Raw genomic sequence first — 27980 nt, 5'->3', positions numbered from 1 at the left:
CTTACTACTGTTATTCTCAGATCCTCTTCTCTGCTTTTTTTTTCTACGGCTTACAGTTACAAATGCATTTCTTGAGAATCAAATAAGATTTAGGCATATTTTCTGTAAATGTTAATAAAATAACAATTTAAAAGGAGAAAACCTTTTTTCCGTTATTTTTCTCCTTAAATCCTGCATTAGTTGATGATTCTGCTGACGTCTGTACAGAGCATAAACAGAAATGCCAGCATATCTAGAACATGTAATTCACATCTTTTCAGTGGCACAAGTCATTTTTTGCTATTTACTCTCACTATTCAACATTCCTGAATCCTGATGTTTTGCAGGGGCTGCAGGAGGTCAAAAATGGAACTCAGTCCAAAAGGGAGCAGATTATTTTTACCCTTTGGCATGTACTCCTGGTTTTGACTAGCAAAGCAAACATGAAAAAGTGCTCAGTGTGAACACAGCCCTGGCTAGTTCTAAAGTGTCTGTCCTTAGCAGCAATTATTTAATATCCCTGCAGTGACACCACAGGAGTAATGTAGAAGTACACACTTCTCATTGCAAAGGGGTTTTGTCTAGAGTTGAGCGAACACCTAGATGTTCGGGGAGTTCGGCCAAACTTTTAAAAAAAGTTTGGGTTCGGGACCCGAACTTGATCTGAACTTGGACCCGAACCCCATTGAAGTCAATGGGGACCCGAACTTCACTTTATTATTTTTAGGGTCGAGCGAACCCGAACTGAAAAGTTTGGGTTTGTACCGATCTTTACGGTGTTCGGCACCCGAACCCGAACATTTCAGTAAAAGTTCGGGTTCGGTGTTCGGGTAATATTAATATACCATCGGATCGGAGTTTTCTCCAATCTGATGGTATATTTTACCTTGAAGCGTCCCCATCACCATGGGAACGCCTCTATGTTAGAATATACCATCGGATTTGAGTTAGATCGTGAAAACTCAGATCCGACAGTATATTCTAACACAGAGGCATTCCCATAGTGATAGGGACGCTTCAAGTTAGAATATACTGAGAACTGTGGACATAACGGCCCCCTGCTGCCTGGCAGCCCCTGATCTCTTACAGGGGGCTGTGATCCGCACAATTAACCCCTCAGGTGCGAGTTAAATGTGCGGATCACAGCCCCCTGTAAGAGATCAGGTGCTGCCAGGCAGCAGGGGGCCAGACCCCCCTCCCTCCTCAGTATTAAAATCATTGGTGGCCAGGGTGGCCGCACTGGACACCAATGATTTTAATAAGGGGGGGGCGCACTAACCACCAATTATTTTAATAGGGGGGGCGCACTGGCCACCAATGATTTTAATACTGGGGAGGGAGGGGGGTCTGGCCTCTGCTGCCTGGCAGCACCCGATCTCTTACAGGGGGCTGAGATCCACACAATTAACCCGTCAGGTGCGGCACCTGAGGGGTTAATTGTGCGGATCACAGCCCCCTGTAAGAGATCGTGAAAACTCAGATCTGAAAAAGAAAATACTATTATTTTCCGTTATAACCATGTTATAACGGAAAATAATAAAGTGAAGTTCGGGTCCCCATTGACTTCAATGGGGTTCGGGTTCGGGTTCAAGTTCGGATCAAGTTCGGATCAAGTTCTGACCTTCAGCTCTTCTGGGCATAGAGGCTCAAGCTGCAAGCCTCACAAGCCAGGAGTGAAGTTCCCTGGATAAAGATAAAGACAGACCAGATTACAGAAAGCTAAGTACAGCAGAGAAGAAAAGTTTCTATTTAATATGATAGTACAGCAGAGCTAAAGAGAGTGACAGATGTAGCAGAGCCAAATGTGTTTGCCTGCCAAAACCTATGCCAAAGCTTGCTGTGACCAAGATAAAGTTTGGAAGTTTGTTCCTCTGATGAAAGTCAATTCAAGTAAAGCTGTTTCCAACGTTGATACAAAGTCTGGACTCAATTCATTTCTTCATCCCCTTCAACAACTATCCCTTGCTCTGCAGCGGGCAACGGACCACCATGCCTGGGGCTCCGAGATATCCAGGTAGGAGTACTGTGACACGTGCACAGCCACAACACCTAAAGGGATACCATAGGCAACCCTTACACCTCTGGCATTCCTACACCTGGGTATCACCAGTGCTATCTACTTAGGAGGACCCAGTCTCTCGTTGCTGAAATGCAACTGGTGTCACAACAAACTTTTAAGCAACAATAACATCTTAAAGGGATGCCTAGCTGTTGGCGGCCTCGCCTCCAGCCCGCTGCAGATCCAAACATATACTCTGAAAACATATGAAAAAATCTATGCCCATATCTTTCTTCCTGATAGCCTAGACTTTATAGTGCACGAAAAATGGTGTTCAGACATCAGTCTGTTAAATGCCTGGTACGTCATCAGACCAATAGAAGCCTTGTTTTTACCTTTACTCTGTATACAGTTTGATCACATAAACCAAAAGGTTGTACTATGCCTAAGGGCCAATGTTCATTATTGTTTAGTGATCCATGTAATACAGGGCCCTTTATTTGCTATGGGGTCTCACTGTACCCTTATGGGCCTCTGATTTTTCCAGAGGTACACAGAATATTTCCCTCACAAATTCAGTATGAATAAGTAAGATTTATTATGAATATGTAACATACAGGACAAACAGTGCACCTACAGTACAAGTCTGTTGTAAGGAAATATAGGGACGCCATGTGCTGTTCTACCTTGTCCACGTATGCTTCTTTGGCTGTATGACTGCTTTTATCCAAAAACAGCACCACACATGCCCATAGGTTATATGTGGTATTGTAGGTGGTTTTTTTTACATAAATGCCTACCCAACAATGATTGGCAGTTCTCTCCTTAGCTTTCTGGGTAGGAGAAAACTGTTAGTTGTCGGTAGGTGGATTGGTGAGGAGAGAAGGAGTTCATGAATAACCGTGACTCTTTTCTGGCAGCCTGTAACCCATCTTGTGGTGCCAGCTCTTTAAGGTCACAGCATGGTTTGGTTCTTAAAGACAGTGATTTTTTTTAGTGTATTCATCTTTGTGTTTCAAAAGCTACAACTTGTATAATGGTTACTTTATTTGTGAGACCATTTTGGGGATTTAGTGGTACCATTTTGGGATGCATGCAATGTACTTTAAAAAAGATTTGGGAATGATTGCATGAAAAAAACACAGCAATTCTAACATTGTCCCTATGGTTTAATTTTTACAGTGCTCCTTGGATCCAGTTCTTGATCCAACACTCAATAACACGAAAACTCCAGATGTCAGAAAAGCCACAGTGTTTACAGTCAGTAGAGTGAGTGAGGAATTACAACAGTTTGCATATGTGCCTCCCACTTGTTAAGGAACCAAAAGTAATGGGACAATTGCCTTCTCAGCTGTTCCATGGCCAGGTGTGTGTTATTTCCTCATTATCCCAATTATAATAAGCAGATAAAAGGTCCAGAGTTCATTTCAAGTCTGCTATTTGCATTTGAAATCTGTTGCTTTCAACTCTCAAGATGAGATCCAAAGAGCTGTCACTATCAGTGAAGCAAGCCATCATTAGGCTGAAAAAATAAAACAAACCCATCAGAGAGATAGAAAAAACATTAGGCGTGGCCAAAACAACTGTTTGGAACATTCTTAAAAAGAAGGATCGCACCGGTGAGCTCAGCAACACCAAAAGACCCGGAAGACTACGGTAAACAACTGTGGTGGAGAAAACACCCTTCACAACAGTTGGCCAGATCAAGAACACTCTCCAGGAGGTAGGTGTATGTGTTTCGAAGCCAACAATCAAGAGAAGACTTCACCAGAGTGAATACAGAGGGTTCACCACAAGATGTAAACCATTGGTGAGCCTCAAAAACAGGAAGGCCAGATTAGAGTTTGCCAAACGACATCTAAAAAAGCCTTCACAGTTCTGGAGCAACATCCTATGGACAGATGAGACCAAGATCAACTTGTACCACAGTGATGGGAAGAGAAGAGTATGGAGAAGGAAAGGGACTGCTAATGATCCTAAGAATACCACCTCATCAGTGAAGCATGGTGGTGGTAGTATCATGTCGTGGGCATGTATGGCTGCCAATGGAAATGGTTCTCTTGCATTTATTGATGATGTCACTACTGACAAAAGCAGCAGGATGAATTCTGAAGTGTTTCGGGCAATATTATCTGCTCATATTCAGCCAAATGCTTCAGAACTCATTGGACTCCACTTCACAGTGCAGATGGACAATGACCCAAAGCATACTGCAAAAGCAACCAAAGAGTTTTTTAAGGGAAAGAAGTGGAATGTTATGCAATGGCCAAGTCAATTACCTGACCTGAATCCGATTGAGCATGCATTTTACTTGCTGAAGACAAAACTGAAGGGAAAATGCCCCAAGAACAAGCAGGAACTGAAGACAGTTGCAGTAGAGGCCTGGAAGAGCATCACCAGGGATGAAACCCAGCGTCTGGTGATGTCTATGCGTTCCAGACTTCAGGCTGTAATTGACTGCAAAGGATTTGCAACCAAGTATTAAAAAGTGAAAGTTTGGTTTATGATTATTATTCTGTCCCATTACTTTTGGTTCCTTAACAAGTGGGAGGCACATATGAAAACTGTTGTAATTCCTACACCGTTCACCTGATTTGAATGTAAATACCCTCAAATTAAAGCTGACATTCTGCAGTTAAAGCACATCTTGTTCGTTTCATTTCAAATCCATTGTGGTGGTGTATAGAGCCAAAAATGTTAGAATTGTGTCGATGTTCCAATATTTATGGACCTGACTGTATATCTATATAAAGATAGATAGATACATTGATTTGGATATAGATTGATATATACATTATGTAATGCAATTGGGAAGTCTTCAGAGTCAGACCCTTTCACAGTTTACACTTTATTATGTTGCAGCCTTGAGCTAAAATTCAAGTCGCCCCCCCCCCCCCCATTAATCTGCACTCAATACCTCATAATGAGAAAGTAAAAACAGAATTTTAGAAATGTTGCCAAAAGTATTTAAAATGAAAAACTAAAATTTCACATGGATATAAGTATTCAAACCCTTTGCTATGGCACTTGAAATTTAGTTCTGGGGCTTCCCATTTCTCTTGATGTTTCTACCTGTTTGGAGTCGACTTATGGTAAATTCAGTTGATTGGATATGATTTGAAAATACACACCTCTGTCTCATAGCTGAAAATGCATATCAGAGGAGAAACTAATCCATGAGAAGGAAAGAACTGCCCGCAGAACTCAGAGACAGGATTGTGTGGGGGCACAGATCTGGGGAAGAAAATTTTCTGTTGCACTGAAAGCTCCCAAAAGCACAGTGGCCAAACAACAAGCACTCCTTCTAGAGCTGGCTGCCCCGCCAAACTACACTGCTCAAAAAAATAAAGGGAACACAAAAATAACACATCCTAGATCTGAGGTAATTAAATATTCTTCTGAAATAATTTGTTCTTTACATAGTTGAATGTGCTGACAACAAAATCACACAAAAATAAAAAAATGGAAATCAAATTTTTCAACCCATGGAGGTCTGGATTTGGAGTCACACTCAAAATTAAAGTGGAAAAACACACTACAGGCTGACCCAACTTTGATGTAATGTCCTTAAAACAAGTCAAAATGAGGCTCAGTAGTGTGTGTGGCTTCCACGTGCCTGTATGACCTCCCTACAACGCCTGTGCATGCTCCTGATGAGGTGGTGGACGGTCTCCTGAGGGATCTCCTCCCTGACCTGGACTAAAGCATCTGCCAACTTCTGGACAGTCTGTGGTGCAACGTGACGTTGGTGGATAGAGCGAGACATGATGTCCCAGATGTGCTCAATTGGATTCAGGTCTGGGGAACGGGCGGGTCAGTCTATAGCATCAATGCCTTCGTCTTGCAGGAACTGCTGACACACTCCAGCCACATGAGGTCTAGCATTGTCTTGCATTAGGAGGAACCCAGGGCCAACCGCACCAGCATATGGTCTCACATGGGGTCTGAGGATCTCATCTCAGTACCTAATGGCAGTCACTGTGCGGCCCTCCAAAGAAATGCCACCCCACACCATTACTGACCCAATGCCAAACCGGTCATGCTGGAGGATGTTGCAGGCAACAGAACGTTCTCCACGGCGTCTCAAGACTCATTCAAAAGCATTCAAAAGTGACCAAAACATCAGCCAGGAAGCATAGGAACTGAGAAGTGGTCTGTGGTCACCACCTACAGAACCACACCTTTATTTGGGGTGTCTTGCTAATTGCCTATAATTTCCACCTGTTGTTTACCCCATTTGCACAACAGCATGTGAAATTGATTGTCACTCAGTGTTGCTTCCTAAGTGGACAGTTTGATTTCACAGAAGTGTGATTGACATGGAGTTGCATTGTGTTGTTTAAGTGTTTCCTTTATTTTTTTGAGCAGTGTATATAATCAGGGGAGAAGGACCTTGGCAAGAGAAGTGACCAAGAGCCCAATGGTCACTTTGGCTGGCCTCCAAAGATTCTGTGTGCAGATGGGAGAAATTTCCAGAAAGTCAACCATCACTGCAGCACTTCACTAATCTGGGCTTTATGCAGAGTGGCCAGAATGAAGCCTCTTCTCAGTAAAATATACATGAAAGCCCATTTGGATTTTACAAAAAAGCATCTAAAGGACTGTGAGAAACAAGACAATGATCCTAAGCACACAGCCAATACAACAAAGGGCTGGCTTAGGAACAACTCTGTGAATGTCCTTGAGTGGCCCAGCCAGAGCCCTGACTTGAACCCAATCGAACATCTCTAGAGAGACTTCAAAATGGCTGTCTACTGATGGTTCCCATCCAACCTGACAGAGCTTGAGAGGATCTGCAGATAAAAATTACAGAAATTTTGAAAATCTAGGTGTGCTGAGTAAAGGGTCTGAATACTTAAGTCAATGCAATATTTTAGTATTTTTATTTTCAATAAAATAGCAAAGATTTCTAACATTCTGTTTTCGCTTAGTCATTATGGGGTATTAAATGCAGATTGAAAGTGAAAAACTTTTTTTTTTTTTTTATGTTAGCACAAGGCCGCAACATAACAAAATGTGAAAAAAGTGAAACAGTCTGAAGACTTTCCAAATGCACTGTATATATTTATAATATTTAAAGAAGGTTGAGGGCCATTAAAAAAGGCCCTGCTGGATAGAAACAGTAAGGTAAATGCATGTTTATGGCAATAGACTTTACTACATGCGGAAAGGGTTAATTGCTTCTGGTGCCCGCCACACTTTTGAGACAAACTGGCCCTCTGATCTAGGACTGCACCCTGCAACTAGGTACTGTAGAAAGTATATTGAGAGAAATTGCATGGCTTTGGTAAATTTGGGAAGATTGCTAGTACCTATAGAACGAGACTCAGGGGAGGACCAGCCACTTCCTATATTTATATTTGGGAAAAGCTTGCTCTGTGCAATATCTGTAAATTGTGCCTGCTGGACAACAATCATGCACACTTCAGGTCCAATTCCCGACCTCTTGAAACAGTCAAAGAAATTGATCTAGCACGGATTTAAAATCCTTAGTGACTCTTTATTGACTGCTTACAGCAGTACAAAGATAAGGGGAGACGGCACCCCGACAAACTGTTGATACGTTTTGGACAGGTTACATGTCCTTAGTCAGCCACCACCAGGCATGGAACTCCTTTATCCAGGATGTGCCCTAAGGGGAGGATGGGTATTGTCCCCTTTATTTACTTCCCATGCAACCCAGGAGAGTGCTGGAGCTGGGATTAGCCATCATGAAGACAACCACCTATACTCCCTCAGCCACTACACCCATCAGCTCCATTCCCTGTGACTCCCCCCCCCCCCCCCTTGCAGGCCGACGCATGGCATATGTAAAATCAGCACTCCGATGGTTACAAGCTTTAAAAACCAAATTAATACGAATTCCTAAAATCTCCTTTGTGAACATTGCACATCAAAACTGCACATAATAAGGTCTGTGTGTGAATGCGGATTAGCAGTTGTATGGTTAATAATTTAGGTAGTATACATTCAGCTCTCACAAATGAGCTGCAGATATCATAAATGACACCACAAATCACTGCAATGCACATGTACTCACAGAATGGATTACAAAGAAGTAAAGCATTCATGTCTGAGAAGAAAACCCATCTGACCTCAAGATCAGTCACGGGATTCTGCTACATTGCTACATACGGTATAACAGAGGAGTTCCATGTGTGAGAAGCATTATCAAGACAGAAAACCACAGTATGCAATGAGAATGCAAGCTAAGCACAAATGTTATTTCAGCAGCACACAATAATATGATATTCAGTACTGCATGTAAAGGGGCCCTAACAAATATACTCTGAAAGATATATCTACTTCTTGGGATTGGAAAGCAGTAGGTTAGCTTTTTGGGGAGCATGGACTATGTAAATGGCAGACATACTGTATGTAAACATCATTTTGGTGATACTTAACACATTTCTTCTCTGACATTGTCACTCAAAACTGGTTGTCTGTAGAGTGCTGGAGGAGGTGAGTAAACCACAGGACAATAGCTACTTGGCTCAGAAATGTATTTATTAACCTATTCACTTACATAGACCACCAGTGATGTTCATATTCAAGGAAAACTGTCAGCAAATTCTTAAACTTGTTTACGTATAAGGGTTGATCAACATGTCTACGTGATTGTACATAGGTACAAATAGGAGCCATGCAGTGAAGGCTTTGGAATGAGGCACCTTGAATCTATTCACAGGCTCACTTTAGCTTCTTCTGAATCAATGACTCAATCTCTACCATTTTGTATTGACTTTTTGGTTTGGCAGATGAGCATCTGCTTTGGGCAGGGATGTTTTTGCTCTTATTCCCCTTAAATTTGCATTTGCAAAGAAATAAGTCAGGGGCCACTAGTAGAGTTGAGCGAACACCTGGATGTTCGGGTTCGAGAAGCTCGGCCGAACTTCCCGGAAATGTTCGGGTTCGGGATCCGGGGACCCGATGGGGACCCAAACTTTTCGGCACTAAAAAGGCTGTAAAATAGCCCAGGAAAGGGCTAGAGGGCTGCAAAAGGCAGCAACATGTAGGTAAATCCCCTGCAAACAAATGTGGATAGGGAAATTAATTAAAATAAATTAAAATTAACCAATATCAATTGGAGAGAGGTCTCATGGCAGAGAATCAGGCTTCATGTCATAGCAGAGAATCAGGCTTCAAGTCATAGCAGAGAATCAGGCTTCATGTCATAGCAGAGAATCAGGCTTCACGTCACCCACCACTGGAACAGGCCATTGTCAGATATTTAGGCCCCGGCAACCAGACAGAGGAGAGAGGTCCCATTGCAGAGAATCAGGCTTCATGGCATAGCAGAGAATCAGGCTTCACGTCACCCACCACAGGAACAGGCCACTGTCAGATATTTTTAGGCCCCGGCACCCAGACAGAGGAGAGAGGTTCCATAGCAGAGATTCAGGCTTCATATCATAGCAGAGAATCAGGCTTCACGTCACCCACCACTGGAACAGGCCACTGTCAGATATTTAGGCCCCGGCACCCAGACAGAGGTGAGAGGTCCCATAGCAGAGAATCAGGCTTCATGGCATAGCAGAGAATCAGGCTTCACGTCACCCACCACTGGAAAAGGCCACAGTCAGATATTTAGGCCACGGCACCCAGACAGAGGAGAGAGGTCCTATAGCAGAGAATCAGGTTTCATGTCATAGCAGAGAATCAGGCTTCAAGTCATAGCAGAGAATCAGGCTTCGTGTCATAGCAGAGAATCAGGCTTCACGTCACCCACCACTGGAACAGGCCATTGTCAGATATTTAGGCCCCGGCACCCAGACAGAGGAGAGAGGTCCCATAGCAGAGAATCAGGCTTCATGGCAAAGCAGAGATCAGGCTTCACGTCACCCACCACTGGAAAAGGCCACTGTCAGATATTTTTAGGCCCCGGCACCCAGACAGAGGAGAGAGGTCCCATAGCAGAGAATCAGGCTTCATGTCATAGCAGAGAATCAGGCTTCATGTCATAGCAGAGAATCAGACTTCAAGTCATAGTAGAGAATCAGGCTTCATGTCATAGCAGAGAATCAGGCTTCACGTCACCCACCACTGGAACAGGCCATTGTCAGATATTTAGGCCCCGGCACCCAGACAGAGGAGAGAGGTCCCATAGCAGAGAATCAGGCTTCATGGCATAGCAGAGAATCAGGCTTCACGTCACCCACCACTGGAACAGGCCACTGTAAGATATTTTTAGGCCCCGGCACCCAGACAGAGGAGAGAGGTCCCATAGCAGAGAATCAGGCTTCATGTCATAGCAGAGAATCAGGCTTCAAATCATAGCAGAGAATCAGGCTTCAAGTCATAGCAGAGAATCAGGCTTCACGTCACCCACCACTGGAACAGGCCATTGTCAGATATTTAGGCCCCGGCACCCAGACAGAGGAGAGAGGTCCCATAGCAGAGAATCAGGCTTCATGGCATAGCAGAGAATCAGGCTTCACGTCACCCACCACTGGAACAGGCCACTGTAAGATATTTTTAGGCCCCGGCACCCAGACAGAGGAGAGAGGTCCCATAGCATAGAATCAGGCTTCATGTCATAGCAGAGAATCAGGCTTCAAATCATAGCAGAGAATCAGGCTTCAAGTCATAGCAGAGAATCAGGCTTCACGTCACCCACCACTGGAACAGGCCATTGTCAGATATTTAGGCCCCGGCACCCAGACAGAGGAGAGAGGTCCCATAGCAGAGAATCAGGCTTCATGGCATAGTAGAGAATCAGGCTTCACGTCACCCACCACTGGAACAGGCCACTGTCAGATATTTTTAGGCCCCGGCACCCAGACAGAGGAGAGAGGTCCCATAGCAGAGAATCAGGCTTCATGTCATAGCAGAGAATCAGGCTTCAAGTCATAGCAGAGAATCAGGCTTCATGTCATAGCAGAGAATCAGACTTCACGTCACCCACCACTGGAACAGGCCATTGTCAGATGTTTAGGCCCCGTCACCCAGACAGAGGAGATAGGTCCCATAGCAGAGAATCAGGCTTCATGTCATAGCAGAGAATCAGGCTTCATGTCATAGCAGAGAATCAGGCTTCAAGTCATAGCAGAGAATCAGGCTTCATGGCATAGCAGAGAATCAGGCTTCACGTCACCCACCACTGGAACAGGCCATTGTCAGATATTTAGGCCCCGGCACCCAGACAGAGGAGAGAGGTCCCATTGCAGAGAATCAGGCTTCATAACATAGCAGAGAATCAGGCTTCACGTCACCCAACACTGGAACAGGCCACTGTCAGAAATTTTTAGGCCCCGGCACCCAGACAGAGGAGAGAGGTCCCATAGCAGAGATTCAAGCTTCATGTCATAGCAGAGAATCAGGCTTCATGTCACCCAACACTGGAACAGGCCACTGTCAGATATTTTAAGGCCCCGGCACCCAGACAGAGAAGAGGTTCATTCAACTTTGGGTTGCCCAGCAATATAATAGTAAAATGAAAATAAAAAAAGGATTTAATGAGGAAGTGCCCTGGAGTACAATAATATATGGTTAAGGGGAGGCAGTTATAAATGTCTAATCTGCACAAGGGATGGACAGGTCCTGTGGGATCCATGCTTGTCCACATTGGCTGTAGACAGGCGGCTGCGTTTGTCTGTAATGACGCCCCCTGCCGAGCAGGCCAGCACCTCCAAGGCATAAAAGGCTAGCTCTGGCCACGTGGACAATTTGGAGACCCAGAAGTTGAATGGGGCCGAACCATCAGTCAGTACGTGGAGGGGTGTGCACACGTACTGTTCCACCATGTTAGTGAAATGTTGCCTCCTGCTAACACGTTCCGTATCAGGTGGTGGTGCAGTTAGCTGTGGCGTGGTGACAAAACTTTTCCACATCTCTGCCATGCTAACCCTGCCCTCAGAGGAGCTGGCCGTGACACAGCTGCGTTGGCGACCTCTTGCTCCTCCTCTGCCTTCGCCTTGGGCTTCCATTTGTTCCCCTGTGACATTTGGGAATGCTCTCAGTAGCGCGTCTACCAATGTGCGCTTGTACTCGCGCATCTTCCTATCACGCTCCAGTGCAGGAAGTAAGGTGGGCACATTGTCTTTGTACCGGGATCCAGCAGGGTGGCAACCCAGTAGTCCGCACACGTTAAAATGTGGGCAACTCTGCTGTCGTTGCGCAGGCACTGCAGCATGTAGTCACTCATGTGTGCCAGGTTGCCCAGAGGTAAGGACAAGCTGTCCTCTGTGGGAGACGTATCGTCATCGTCCTGCGTTTCCCCCCAGCCACGCACCAGTGATGGGCCCAAGCTGCGTTGGGTGCCACCCCGCTGTGAACATGCTTCATCCTCATCCTCCTCATCCTCCTCATCCTCGTCCTCCTCGTCCTCCAGTGGTGGGCCCTGGCTGGCCACATTTGTACCTGGCCTCTGCTGTTGCAAAAAACCTCCCTCTGAGTCACTTCAAAGAGACTGGCCTGAAAGTGCTAAAAATGACCCCTCTTCCTCCTCCTCCTCCTGGGCCACCTCCTCTTCCATCATCGCTCTAAGTGTTTTCTCAAGGAGACATAGAAGTGGTATTGTAACGCTGATAATGGCGTCATCACCACTGGCCATGTTGGTGGAGTACTCGAAACAGCGCAACAGGGCACACAGGTCTCGCATGGAGGCCCAGTCATTGGTGGTGAAATGGTGCTGTTCCGCAGTGCAACTGACCCGTGCATGCTGCAGCTGAAACTCCACTATGGCCTGTTGCTGCTCACACAGTCTGTCCAGCATGTGCAAGATGGAGTTCCACCTGGTGGGCACGTCGCATATGAGGCGGTGAGCGGGAAAGACGAAGTTACGCTGTAGCGCAGACAGGCGAGCAGCGGCAGGATGTGAACGCCGGAAGCGCGCACAGACGGCCCGCACTTTATGCAGCAGCTCTGACATGACGGGGTAGTTGTGAATGAACTTCTGCACCACCAAATTCAGCACATGCGCCAGGCAAGGGATGTGCGTCAATCCGGCTAGTCCCAGAGCTGCAACGAGATTTCGCCTATTATCGTACACCACCAGGCCGGGCTTGAGGCTCACCGGCAGCAACCACTCGTCGGTCTGTTGTTCTATACCCCGCCACAACTCCTGTGCGGTGTGGGGCCTGTCCCCCAAACATATGAGTTTCAGACTGGCCTGCTGACGTTTACACCAGGCTGTGCTGAAGTTGGTGGTGAAGGTGTGTGGCTGACTGGATGAGCAGGTGGGAGAAGAGGAGGAGGAAGCCGAGTAGGAGGAAGAGGCAACAGGAGGCAAAGAATGTTGCCCTGCGATCCTTGGCGGCGGAAGGACGTGCGCCAAGCAGCTCTCCGCCTGGGGCCCAGCCGCCACTACATTTACCCAGTGTGCAGTTAGGGAGATATAGCGTCCCTGGCCGTGCTTACTGGTCCACGTATCTGTGGTTAGGTGGACCTTGCCACAGATGGCGTTGCGCAGTGCACATTTGATTTTATCGGATACTTGGTTGTGCAGGGAAGGCACGGCTCTCTTGGAGAAGTAGTGGCGGCTGGGAACAACATACTGTGGGACAGCAAGCGACATGAGCTGTTTGAAGCTGTCTGTGTCCACCAGCCTGAATGACAGCATTTCATAGGCCAGTAGTTTAGAAAAGCTGGCATTCAGGGCCAGGGATCGAGGGTGGCTAGGTGGGAATTTACGCTTTCTCTCAAATGTTTGTGAGATGGAGAGCTGAACGCTGCCGTGTGACATGGTTGAGATGCTTGGTGACGGAGGTGGTGGTGTTGGTGGTACATCCCCTGTTTGCTGGGCGGCAGGTGCCAACGTTCCTCCAGAGGCGGAGGAAGAGGCCGAGGCGGCAGCAGCAGAAGAGGTAGCAGGGGGAGCCTGAGTGAGTTCCTTGTTTTTAAGGTGTTTACTCCACTGCAGTTCATGCTTTGCATGCAGGTGCCTGGTCATGCAGGTTGTGCTAAGGTTCAGAACGTTAATGCCTCGCTTCAGGCTCTGATGGCACAGCGTGCAAACCACTCGGGTCTTGTCGTCAGCACATTGTTTGAAGAAGTGCCATGCCAGGGAACTCCTTGAAACTGCCTTTGGGGTGTTCGGTCCCAGATGGCGGCGGTCAGTAGCAGGCGGAGTCTCAGTAGCAGGCTGCCTCTTCCTCTGAACTGTGAAAGTCAGTGGCACGACCTTCATTCCATGTGGGGTCTAGGACCTCATCGTCCCCTGCATCGTCTTCCACCCAGTCTTCCTCCCTGACCTCCTGTTCAGTCTGCACACTGCAGAAAGACGCAGCAGTTGGCACCTGTGTTTCGTCATCATCAGAGACGTGCTGAGGTGGTATTCCCATGTCCTCATCATCAGGAAACATAAGTGGTTGTGCGTCAGTGCATACTATGTCTTCCACCGCTGGGGAAGAGATAGGTGGATGCCCTTGGGAAACCCTGCCAGCAGAGTCTGCAAACAGCATAAGAGACTGCTGCATAACTTGAGGCTCAGACAGTTTCCCTGATATGCATGGGGGTGATGTGACAGACTAATGGGCTTGGTTTTCAGGCGCCATCTGTGCGCTTTCTGCAGAAGACTGGGTGGGAGATAATGTGAACGTGCTGGATCCACTGTCGGCCACCCAATTGACTAATGCCTGTACCTGCTCAGGCCTTACCATCCTTAGAATGGCATTGGGCCCCACCAAATCGCGCTGTAAATTCTGGCGGCTACTAGGACCTGAGGTAGTTGGTTCACTAGGACGTGTGGCTGTGGCAGAACGGCCACGTCCTCTCCCAGCACCAGAGGGTCCACTAACACCACCACGACCATGTCCGCGTCCGCGTCCCTTACTAGATGTTTTCCTGATTGTTACCGTTCACCACAATAAGAAAAAAATTATTTGGCCCAATGTATTGAATTCAAATTCAGGCCTTTTTTTACAGGCACCTAACACTATCTGGCTATCTATTTAGTTACCGTATTACACTAATACAGGCACAGCAGTAACGACAGATTTAGCTGAATATAAATTGTAGGCCTAGTATTTAGGCCCTGGATGACAGGTATACGTTTACGGACAGAATTAAACTTGGAAATGCACGGTAGCGTGTGAAGTTATTGAGAATGACCCTATCCGCACCTTCAATCTAATATACCCTTTTATGGATAGATTTAAAGTAGGCCTGATACAGCAGAAACCACTGATTTAGAGAATTGCTAACTTGGGAATTGTATTTTAACCCAGAACAAAAATATATCCTTTGCCAGACAGCAGACAGTATTACAATTGGCTAGCCACAGCTGAAACACCAGATTTAGGTTACTGCTATTTTGGCAATTGTATTTCACCCCTCAATAAAATAGCAAGCACAGCCAAGCCCCTGATGTAGGATATAGCAAAAAAATAACCACACTATTGATGGTTAAATGGACTTGGTGGCAGCTTGTGCTGGCGCACCACAAGACACAAAATTGCCGCCGATCACCCAAGAAAAAAGTGACATAAAAACGCTCTGGGCAGCCTAAAAACAGTGAGCAATTAAATAGCAGCAGTTCAATGATCCACAGCTGTAGATCGATCACTGAATTAAGTGTTTTTGCTGAGTTAATCACTGCCTAATCTCGCCCTAACATCAGCTGCAATCTCTCCCTACACTGATCATAGCAGAGTGACGTGCAGCGCTACGTGACTCCAGCTTAAATAGAGCCTTGGTCACATGCTGCACTGGCCAATCACAGCCATGCCAATAGTAGGCATGGCTGTGATGGCCTCTTGGGGCAAGTATTATGACGCTTGTTGATTGGCTGCTTTGCAGCCTTTCAAAAAGCGCCAAGAAAGCGACGAACACCGAACCCGAACCCGGACTTTTACGAAAATGTTCGGGTTCGGGTCTGTGTCACGGACACCCCAAAATTCGGTACGAACCCGAACTATACAGTTCGGGTTCGCTCATCCCTAGTGCTCACATTCTCTTATATATAATTACATCCATTCATCCTTGTTTCAGTGGGGAAATTGGGGTTTGGTACTACAAATTTTAGGGTGTTTACGTTCTTTTATAAATAAATATCCGTCATTCCCACATTGTGTAATTGGGGTGAAATTGTGGCTTGGTTCTATAAATTTTAGGGTGCTCCCATTTTATTATACATAAGTATATCAGTTACTCAATAATTATTTAATTGGAGTGAAATTGCGACCTGATACTACAGATATTAGGGTGTTTACATTCTTATATACATAAATATATCCGTTAATCCCTACATGTGTAATTGGGGGGAATTTGCGCCTCAGACTACCGATTTTAGGGTGCTCACGCTTTATTATACATAAGTATATCCGTTAATCCCTAATTGTGTCATTGAGGTGAAATTGCTCCCTGATACTAGGGATTTTAGGGTGCTCACATTCTCTTATATATAATTACATCTATTCATCCTTGTTTCAGTGGTGAAATTGGGGTTTGGTACTACAAATTTTAGGGTGTTTACGTTCTTTTATAAATAAATATATGTCAATCCCAAATTGTGTAATTGGGGTGAAATTGCGGCTTGGTACTACAAATTTTAGGGTGCTCCCATTTTATTATACATAAGTACATCAGTTACTCAATAATTGTTTAATTGGAGTGAAATTGCGGCCTGATACCACAGATATTAGGGTGTTTACATTCTTATATACATAAATATATCCGTTAATCCCTACATGTGTAATTGGGGTGAAATTGTCGCCTGATACTACAAATTTTAGGGTGGTCACGTTATTTTATAAATAAGTATATCCATTAATCCCTAATTGTGTAATTGGGATGAAATTGCTCCCTGACACTACTGCTATTTTACCCTTACAGTTACTGTTACATTACAGCATGTCCGAAAGACAGGTGACAGGCTCTTCTAAGGGAACGGGCAGTTTCTGGAGCTGGCAGAAGTAGCAGCAGAAGAAAAGGGCAGGTAGCAGCAGTCGCAGAAACAGGCCATTGCTGCCAGTGTCATCCAGTGGTTGTGTTTAAACCAGCAAGCCAGCTGTCCTTGAATGGTTGGCTTTCAACATCATCTCAGTACATCAGTTACTCAATAATTGTTTAATTGGAGTGAAATTGCATCCTGATACTACAGATATTAGGGTGTTTACATTCTTATATACATAAATATATCCGTTAATCCCTACATGTGTAATTGGGATGAAATTGTCGCCTGATACTACAAATTTTAGGGTGGTCACATTATTTTATACATAAGTATATCCGTTAATCCCTAATTGTGTAATTGGGGTGAAATTGCTCCCTGACACTACTCCTATTTTACCCTTACAGTTACATTACAGTATGTCCGAAAGACAGGTGACAGACAGGTCCTTCTAAGGGAATGGGCAGTTTCTGTAGCTGGCAGAAGTAGCAGCAGAAGAAAGGGGGGGGGGGAGGTAGCAGCAGTCGCAGCAACATGCCAGAGCTGCCAGTGTCATCCAGTGGTTGTGTTTAAACCAGCAACCCAGCTGTCCTTGAATGGTTGGTTTTCAACATTATCTCAAGTCACATCAGACACCCCCAGACAGGAGTCAGTGGATTCCTCTTACATGGCATGGCCCATGAAGAAGCTCTATACTCTCACCTTTCCTGAACCTGCCTCTTTAATTTTCTGTTCCTTCTGTTTGAGAAGTATTGTATGCCGTCAGCTTGGTCCCGCCTTTCAGTGAACTTATAGAGGACAGTCAGCAGCTACTGTTCAGCAAAGATGTGGAGGAGAAATCCGCTGCTTCCTCCAGTAGGTGGGCTAGTAACGACGAAGGGAGTCACGTGCGGTCAGGCACGTGGCACTGTGACTGGTGAGGGTGACATCAGTAACGTGCAGACAGTTATGTGGTTGCCACCTCACCACTATGTGACTGGGCCATGGTGTTGACTCCTCATACAGTTGCCACCCTCCCCACATCCGTGTCTGTGGCAATGTCCATGCCAAAATGGTCAGTGTTTCATCCGTGGCAAAGACCAGTGTCCGTATGTCCATTTAGTGATCCTTATTCCAAGTACAATACTAGGCTAAAAAGGGTTTTTGCTGACCAGAGCATCTCCTACCAATTGCCATCCATGTTCTATCAGTGTTTTCAAGGACCCACAGACTTTATTGGGCATGTTTAGGCCAAAGTAGTTCATGTCTCCGTTGTTTTTCCACTGACCCGTGGTCAATGGAAAGAACAAGGATGTGTGAATAAATAAATTAATATCAATGGAGACGTGTACACAACCCTGATGTCTTAAGCCCTTAGCTTTTTTGCCTAGAAAACCTACTGGAATATTTGAATATATTTACTGCAGCATTATTAACTAACATAGTTTAATACTGCCCACCATAGAGTAACTAATAGTAACTAATATATGACTTCACACTGTTTTTTTTTATGTTTTTTTTTTTTTCATGCATTATCTGCATGGTATTTTTCTATGCAGATAATATTTAACGTGTATTTTTTCAGGCATGTTTTTCAAGAACTATAGAGAATTCTGACTTCTTTTTCTTTTATAAAAAAAGAAGGCCATGGACCCACAAAACCCACCAAAATCAAAAAGAAATAATACAAACAAAAAAGCATTGTTTCTAGTGTCATGGAAATTTTTTATTAGCATAGGATGACTATAGCAGACTTTCTCTTTAGCTTAGGAATGTTATGTAGGTTTATTTTGTACAGTCCTGATCAAAAGTTTAAGACTACTTGAAAAATGGCAAAAAATCATATTTAACATGGCTGGATCTTAACAAGGTTCCAAATAGAGCTTTAATCTGCAGCAAGAAGAAATGGGAGTGAGAAAAAATATTTTTTGAGCATTAAATTTAATGAAAACAACGAATAAACTGAAACAGGCTGTTTTTCAGCTGATCAAAAGTTTAGGACCACATCTCCAAAAAAAAAACTAAACCCCCCCCAAAACAGAAATCCAACTTCCAAACATGAACTCAGTAATGAGTAGCTCCGCCGTTATTGTTTTCCATGAGGAGAGTGGGAACATTTCTCCAAGTGGTGAAGACGGCCGCACGAAGGCCATCTACTGTCTGGAACTGTTGTCCATTTTTCTAAACTTCCCTTGACATCCATCCCCAAAGGTTCTGAATTGGATTTAGATCAGGGGAACATGCAGGATGGGCCAAAAGAGTGATGTTATTCTCCTGGAAGAAGTCCCTTGTCTTGCGGGCATTGTGTACTGTAGCGTTGTCCTGTTGAAAACCCCAGTCTTTACCACACAGACGAGGGCCCTCAGTCATAAGGAATGCTCTCTGCAACATCTGGACATAGCCAGCGGCCATTTGACGCCTCTGCACTTCCTGAAGCTCCATTGTTCCACTGAAGGAAAAAGCACCCCAGACCATTATGGTGCCCCCTCCACTGTGGCACGTAGAAAACATCTCAGGTGGGATCTGCTTGTCATGCCAGTAACGTTGGAAACCATCAGGACCATCAAGGTTAAATTTTTTCTCATCAGAGAATAAAACTTTTTTCCACCTTTGAATGTCCCATGTTTGGTGCTCTCTTGCAAAGTCCAAACGAGCAGTTCTGTGGCGTTCAAGGAGACGAGGTCTTTGAAGACGTTTTTGTTTTTGAAGCCCTTCAGTCTCAGATGCTGTCTGATGGTTATGGGGCTGCAGTCAGCACCAGTAAGGGCCTTAATTTGGGTCGAGGATCGTCCAGTGTCTTGACGGACAGCCAATTGGATCCTCCGACTCAGTGCTGATGAATTTTTTTTGGGTCTTCCACTTGACTTTTTTGTTCCATAGCCCTCAGGATCATTTAAGAAATTCCAAATGATTGTCTTACTGCGTCCCACCTCAGCAGCGATGGCGCGCTGTGAAAGACCCTGCTTATGCAGTTCAACAACCCATCCACGTTTAAAAAGGGAGAGTTTTTTTGCCTTTGCCATCACAACTAGTGATGAGCGGCAGGGGTCATATTCGAATTCGCGATATTTCGCGAATATTTTGTAGAATATTCATCGAATATTAGCAAATTCGAAAATTCACGATTTTTTTACTCGAAAAATCGGAAAGGTAATGATTGTGTAATATGTGAATTTTCGTAGTTTGAATTTTCGGATTCGAATTTTTATTGCAAATTTTTCAACTTACAACTATTAGACAAAAATTATAGCACTATATTAGCTAAATTGCTCTATATTCGTTTTTTTTTTCGAATATTCACTATATTGCTATAACTTAATTTTTTCGAATATTCGTAATATTCTAAAACAAGAATATATAGCAATATAGCGAATATTCGAAAAAAACTAATATAGAGCAAAATTCGCAAACACTACTACTCCTAAAGTCAAGTATATTGCAGCCTTCTTATTGGCCCACAAGCTAGAAGCAGTGAGGGATCATGTGTACTGATAAAAAATAAATAAAAAAATAAAAAAATAAATTCAAATATTTGAAATTACGAATATATATAACTATATTCGAAATATTCGCGAATTTTCGAAGTACCTATATTCGCGATAAAAATTTGAAATTCGAATATTCGTGATCAACACTAATCACAACGTGTGACTACCTGACAGAAAATGACAATGAATCCACATCTTTGCACAGATTTGGCCTTTTAAAGGCATGTGGTCCTAAAATTTGGATCAGCTGAAAACAGCCTGTTTCAGTTTAATTGTTATTTTCCATTAATTGAATGCTCAAAAAATGTTTTGTCTCACTCCCATTTCTTCTTGTTGCATGTTGAAGCTCTACTTGGAACCTTGTTAAGATCCAACAATGTAAAATATGTTTTTTTGCCATTTTTCAAGTGGTCTTAAACTTTTGATCAGGACTGTATATGCCTCCCTGTGTAAAGTCTGACCGGATTACGGTTATAAGAGAGCGTGATCGGGTCAGGACAGTACCAGGGAAATTCTATAGATCAACACTCCCCCATGTGAAAGCTGCCACCGTTGGTTTGAGGGGGGTCTAATGGCTGCTGGCTCTGAGAGCAATGTTCTTAGTGAAAGCTGCCAGTGGGTCCTCATCAGCAACGGTGGGGGCCCCAACATGCTGCTAAACATTGGTTGGTGGGACTGATCCCCCCTTTTGGAACCATGTCTAACAGAGGTTCACTTTGGGTCGATGGGAGTCTTGGACTGGACTAAATGGATGTTGTCCAATTAGAGGGCAATATCCGTTTAAGGACAGGCTGATTCATTTGGAGGCATTTGCATGTGTCCTGGGAGTGGTGGTGGATTGTGATCAGCAGGTCACATGAGCATGTTTATGCTCCACCCACCGACACTCTCAGGAAGTGTCCAAATATGTCCCTTCCAGTTCTGAAATGTATTCCTATTGGATAAGGCAGAAGGTGGATTGTACCTACCTATCTATACTATTATTGGGTGGCCATGTGCCTTGGAGGGTGGGGTTAGCCCAGTAAAAGGTCTGAGACATGTTAACAGAGACACAGATTTTTCTTGGAAACTAAGCAGACTGTACGTGAGTCTTCTTTCATCGGTGCTGGTTGCTTACACTTGCAAGTCTCCTTATATCTAAAAGAGCTACTAGTACTTCACAAGGATCAGAATTCGACGCTACCAAGGGACCCGGCCCACTGCTACACTAGTGCACTTGATATTCCATTAAAAAAAAAGCGCCAAGAAAAATGCTGCAAAAAAATACTGCATATTTCCTAATAACACTACAGATGTAATTTGCACCAAATCTATTAAACACTGCACTTGTTTTATACATTTTGGTCATTTTTACAAATTAAACTTTGTCTAGAGATAATAATCAATTTTTAAGCACCTTCCCTACTGGAGTAAGAGTGCAGTTAATTTTCCCCTATGTGTGAAAGTACCCCCTTCACACATAGGGGGAAAAGAAGGCCATGGACCCATAAAACCCACCAAAATCAAAAAGAAATAACACAAACAAAAAATCATTGTTTCTAGTGCATTTGATATTCAGTACTGGCTTTCTGACAAACAACTTACTGCAGCAATTTTTGCACAAACTCACCTTCTCCCCCCCCCCCCCCACTCAAAAAATAAATTAAAAAAAAACACCAAGAAAAATGCTGCAAAAAAATACAGCATATTTCCTAAAAACACTACAGGGGGAAAATATCATGAGGGTAATTTTTTATGTCAGTTTTTTTTTTGCTTCAGTTTGTATTGGTGTAATTAATTTGCACCAAATCTATTAAACGCTGCACTTGTTTTATACATTTTGGTCATTTTTACTTTTGTCTAGAGATAATAATCCATTTTTTAAGCACCTTCCCTACTGGAATAAGAGTGTAGTTAATTTTCCCCTATGTGTGAAAGTACCCCTTTCTTTCAATTGAACAGGAATTTGGACAATATTGTCATGGAAAATATTTAAATATTTGATTTGAATTAATCTTTAAATCTGGCACATTTCAATGGAGCTGGAGCAGCAATACAAATAAAAGAAATGGAACATAAATAATTGTGTCAATCAGAAATTCTGATAATTCTGCATGCGAGGATCTGATACACTCCATTTGTTCTAGACAGTAGTAACAACCATTCTTGCTATTGGAACAGTGGTGGAATAGGAAATCAGGAATGTTGATTCCCTATGAGAGTATTCCCACAGGCAGTGGTGACAAAGCATTCAAGTAGAAATGTTCTTACAATGTGATTGCTCAGTGATGTGGTGTAACAAACAAATATTCCCATAAGCATCCATGATCAGCAATTCATCTTACATTTGATACAAGATCAACTGAGCTAAATCAGATAAATTGACTTTAGGAACTCATGGGCTGTTAATATAAATTCACTTCAAAGAAAAGTGAATAATTGCCCTCTTCCTTGTCAGCTTATCAACCAACTACAACTTATATATTATTGCACAGGCCTACAGTCCACGTTTTATGAACTCATCTTAATGATTGAGAAGATAGATGAGTGAACGTCTTGAAATTTGTGTCCAATTCGTCAAATTTTTCAAAAAGATCGATTTGTGACCGAATTGCTTCTACACAAACCAAAAGTCTTCTAATGGGATTGAAAATTGGTATATAAGACTATGAGGTCTCCCAGGACTCGGGTTTTTATATGTTGTTGTTCTCTCTTAGTTTTACAGAATTTTTTCTCCTTCTTCACTCTTCCCTCTTCACTTTTAAGCTCTTTAACACAATGACAGCAGTAGTGAATAATGTACGAGTGGCACTGACATATTTAGCTAGGGGTAAATGCATGATGAAATATGTTAACAAACAGCATGTTAAAGACACACTGTGCCGTCGCATTTGTTAGACTTTTTAATATTATAAACCAAAAGTTGTCCCTTATTGGGGTCTGCATTTAAACACACACAGTGTTATTGGAAAAAACTGTAGCTTGTTGGGTTCAAACGTCCAAAAATTATGCCCTGTTTATACACACACATGTTAATGTAATGACAAATAGTTGCTTCTTCTGCACAAGCATCCAAAAATGATGCGCTAATGGGGGCCGAATGTCTGCCCATATTTATACACACACTAGTATTACTTGTCAGAAGAAATAGTGGCTTGTTCTTAAGTTGAACAAGCCTGTAAAAAGTATTTATTTTATTTGGGAGCAGAAGCAGTTAATTGTGGATGTGGAAAAGCTAAGTTGTGTAAGTATAGCAGCTGGGTATTGGTGGCAGCAGCAACAGCTGTACAGTACAGAACATGATGGTAGGCAGGCAGACAATGTGTCATGGTCTTACCTTCTTGCTGTTCTCCCTCGTTTGACATGTGCTGGCGGCCATCTTGGTTTCTGGGTTTCTTGTAGCCTTCCACCCCGCGGCTCCTCCTTCCCACTGGGAGGAGCTGGATGCCTAGCTCATATATATAGGAGGTCTGTGGCGTCAGTTCCTTGCTTGGTCCTCCTGTGTTCACATGCTTCTAAGACTGCTGCTGCTTCTGGTTCCTAATCCTGGCTTCGTCTGACTTCCCTGCTGGTTCCTGATCCTGGCTTCGTCTGACTACCCTGCTGGTTCCTGATCCTGGCTTCGTCTGACTACCCTTCCAGTTTCCTGACCTCTGGCTACGCAAAGACTCTGCTTCGGTTTCACCATCCGTTTGGACTTTTGCTTTATAGCTTGATTTGCAATAAAGCCTTCTTATTTTCACTTATCTCTTGTTGTACGTCTGGTTCATGGTTCCGTGACATTAGGACCAAGCCATGAATTCTGACGGTACAGGGCCATCCTCGCTACCCACGCTGGTTGCCAGACTTGATCAGCAGGATCACCTGTTGGGTCGGTTCGCTGTGGCGTTGCAAACCCTGCTTGAACGCACGGCTCATTTCGCTCCTACTGCCGCTCCGGTTGTTGCGCCAGAGTCTACCCCGACACCTGTTGTTGCGCCTGCGGTGTTTCGGGGTATGTCCGGTTCTGCCCCTCTTCCACAGCGCTTTGGGGGAGAGCCAACTCAGTGCCGAGGTTTCCTTAACCAGGTGGGCATTTATTTCGAGTTGCTGCCACATGCCTTTCCTACTGAGAGATCAAAGGTGGGCTTCTTGATCTCGCTGCTCGCAGACAAGGCCTTGGCCTGGGCCAGCCCTTTATGGGAGAACAACGATCCGGTGGTTGCCGAGTTTTCCGGTTTCATTGCTTCTCTTCGGAAGGTATTCGATGTGCCGGCTCGTGCTGCCTCTGCTGCGAGGCTCCTTATGTCCATCAGACAGGGTTCACGATCCGTAGCCGAATACGCCATTGAGTTTCGTACCCTGGCAGCAGAGGTGGGCTGGAATAATGAGGCTCTGGTCGCTGCTTTCTCTCATGGTCTCTCGGATGCCTTGAAGGATGAGGTTGCAGCTAAGGACCTACCAGTGGAGCTCGAGGCTCTTATTTCTTTCCTGATTTTGATTGACACCAGACTCAGGGAGAGACCTTCCTTTAAGGAGAGCCTGCGGAGGTCTTCTAACAGATTGGCGCCTACGTTTGCTATCCCACCCGTGCCTCCCTCTCCTCCCACGCCTCCTGGGGATGACTTGTCTGGGGGTGAACCCATGCAGCTGGGGTTTGCTCGCCTGTCCGAGGGGGAGAGGGCACTCCGGAGACGCGAGGGCCGATGCATGTACTGTGGTCTCGGTGGGCATTTTCGGTTGGCATGTCCGAACCGTCCGGGAAAACGCTCGTACCTGAGATCCTGTCGGGGGCAGATCTTGGGTGGAGTCTCCTCGTCCCCGGTTTCCCGTGTTGACAAACCACTGATCACTGTTGTCCTCTCCTGGGTCGGGAGCTCGGTGACGACCCAGGCGTTGGTGGACTCTGGTGCTGGTGGTTTGTTCATTGATAGTATGTTCGCTGCCGCCAATTCCATTCCTCTGCAAGCTTGAGGTTCCCCACTGGCTCTTGAGGCGATAGACGGCAGACCCCTTCTGCCGCCACACGTGACTCATGAGACCCTTCCAGTGGGGATAGCCATTGGTGCCGTTCACAGAGAGTCGGTCTGCCTCCAGGTTATGTCGTCTCCACACTACTCGGTGGTCTTGGGGTACCCCTGGCTCCAGAAGCATAATCCGACTTTCGATTGGAGATCGGCCGAGATCCTCTCGTGGTCACCGCAGTGTGGGGCTAGTTGCATCCATGGGCCTGCCAAGTTGCTGTGTACTTCCTCGGACTCTCTGTTGCCCCCTGAATACGAGGAGTACCGGGATGTATTCGATAAGGTGCGTGCGGTTGCCCTACCTCCGCACCGCCCATACGATTGTGCCATAGAGTTACAATCTGGTGCCGTTCCTCCTCGTGGCAAGGTCTATCCACTGTCGGTAGCGGAGAATGAGGCCATGGAGTAGTACGTGAGGGAGGCGCTTTCACGCGGACACATTCGCAAATCCTCGTCCCCGGCAGGGGCTGGATTTTTCTTTGTGAAAAAGAAGGGCGGTGAGTTGAGGCCTTGCATCGATTACAGGGGTCTCAATCGCATCACGATCAAGAATGCTTACCCGATACCCTTGATTTCCGAGCTGTTCGATCGCCTTAAAGGGGCCACGGTCTTTACCAAACTCGACCTGAGGGCGGCATATAACCTGGTAAGGATCAAGGCGGGCGATGAGTGGAGGACCGCGTTTAACACCAGGACCGGTCATTATAAATCCTTGGTTATGCCCTTTGGGTTGTGCAATGCGCCCGCAGTCTTTCAGGAATTCATCAACGATGTTTTCCGTGACCTGTTGCAGCAGTGTGTGGTGGTCTATTTGGATGACATCTTGGTATATTCTGAATCCATGGAGGCCCACATTCTGGATGTCAGACGAGTGTTGCAACGGTTACGAGAGAACAAGCTGTTCGGTAAGCTTGAGAAATGCGAATTTCACCGATCCCAGGTAACCTTCTTAGGGTACATCATTTCCGCTGAGGGGTTCTCCATGGATCCTGAGAAGGTTTCGGCTGTCTTACAGTGGCCCCAGCCCAGTGGTCTTCGTTCCCTGCAGCGCTTTTTGGGCTTCGCCAATTATTATCGGAAGTTCATCAGGGACTTTTCCATGCTGGCCAAGCCTCTCACGGATCTAACCAGGAAGGGCAGTAATTCCCAGGTCTGGCCGCTCGAGGCCATCCGAGCTTTTGAGACCCTAAAATCCGCCTTTGTGTCGGCTCCCATTCTGTCGCATCCCAACCCTGGGTTGCCCTTTGTCCTCGAGGTGGACGCGTCTGAGACGGGAGTAGGCGCCCTTCTGTCTCAGCGTAGAACACCAGAGGGTCCTCTGCTTCCTTGTGGGTTTTACTCCCGGAAACTGTCTCCCGCGGAGTGGAACTATCAGATTGGTGACAGGGAGTTATTGGCCATCGTGCAGGCCCTTAAAGAATGGAGGCACTTGCTCGAGGGTTCGGTGGTTCCGTTTCTCATCCTGACGGACCACAAGAATCTGACCTACCTTTCTGAGGCCAAGAGATTGACACCACGTCAGGCCAGATGGGCTCTGTTCTTGTCACGTTTTAATTACGTGGTCTCCTACCTACCCGGTTCCAAGAACATCAGGGCGGATGCCTTATCACGGCAGTACTCCGAGCTGTCCAGGGAGGAGTCGATTCCGACCTCGGTCATACCTCCGAATCAGATCTTGGCCGCCATTCGCACCAGCCTGACCTCTCCTCTGGGTGAGCAGATTTTGGCGGCTCAATCTGGTGCTCCCTCTGGGAGACCCAACGGCAGATGTTTTGTGCCTGAGGAGTTGCGCACTCGGTTGTTGCGAACCTACCATAACTCCAAGACCGCGGGGCATCCTGGAAAGAATCAGCTGTCCTGGGCTGTTTCACGTCTGTTCTGGTGGCCTTCCCTACGTTCCGACATCGCCGCATATGTAGCGGCATGCTCCGTTTGTGCCCAGAGTAAGTCCCCTCGGCACCTTCCGTTGGGGCTTCTGCAACCCATAGCTACCGGGGAGCGCCCATGGTCACACCTGGGGATGGATTTCATTGTGGACCTCCCTGCATCCCGAGGCCATACGGTCATTCTCATGATTGTGGATCGGTTTTCCAAAATGTGCCACTGTGTTCCTCTCAAGAAGTTACCCTCTGCACAAGAGTTGGCCACGATTTTTGCCAGGGAGGTCTTCCGGTTGCACGGTTTGCCCAAGGAGATTGTGTCGGATCGGGGGAGTCAGTTTGTGTCCAGGTTCTGGCGCGCCTTTTGCTCCCAGTTGGGGATTCATCTCTCCTTCTCCTCGGCCTACCACCCTCAGTCCAATGGGGCTGCAGAACGATCCAATCAGGCCTTGGAGCAATTCCTTCGTTGCTATGTCTCCGATCACCAAGACAATTGGGTTGACCTCCTGCCTTGGGCTGAGTTTGCCAGGAACACGGCGGTGAACTCTTCCTCTGGGACGTCTCCCTTCTTGGCCAATTATGGGTTCCAACCTGCCGTCTTACCGGAGGTATTCTCTCCCCAGGATATTCCTGCTGTGGAGGATCACCTTTCCGTCCTACGTGCTTCTTGGGTACAGATCCAGAAGTCCCTTGAGGTCTCTGCGCAGCGCCAGAAACTCCAGGCTGATCGCAGACGAGCGCCTGCTCCTTCCTACCAGGTCGGAGACCGTGTATGGTTGTCCACCCGCAACCTCATCCTTCGAGTGCCCACTCCCAAGCTGGCTCCTCGCTTTGTTGGTCCCT

General features: G+C 45.6%; 1 long non-coding RNA gene across 1 annotated transcript; it reads left to right on the top strand.

Annotated features, from left to right (window-relative positions):
- Positions 1-1741: 1741 nt before the first annotated feature.
- On the top strand, positions 1742-27888 carry LOC120986974. Its single transcript, XR_005775856.1, has 3 exons — positions 1742-1993; positions 27025-27031; positions 27876-27888. It is a non-coding gene; the product is annotated as an uncharacterized LOC120986974 (long non-coding RNA).
- Positions 27889-27980: the final 92 nt, after the last annotated feature.

This window comes from Bufo bufo, chromosome 1 (genome assembly GCF_905171765.1).
Source record: "Bufo bufo chromosome 1, aBufBuf1.1, whole genome shotgun sequence".
NCBI classification, from domain to species: Eukaryota; Metazoa; Chordata; class Amphibia; order Anura; family Bufonidae; genus Bufo; species Bufo bufo.
The sequence above is the reverse complement of the archived record's forward strand: the minus strand, read 5'-3'. Positions and strand labels throughout refer to the sequence as shown.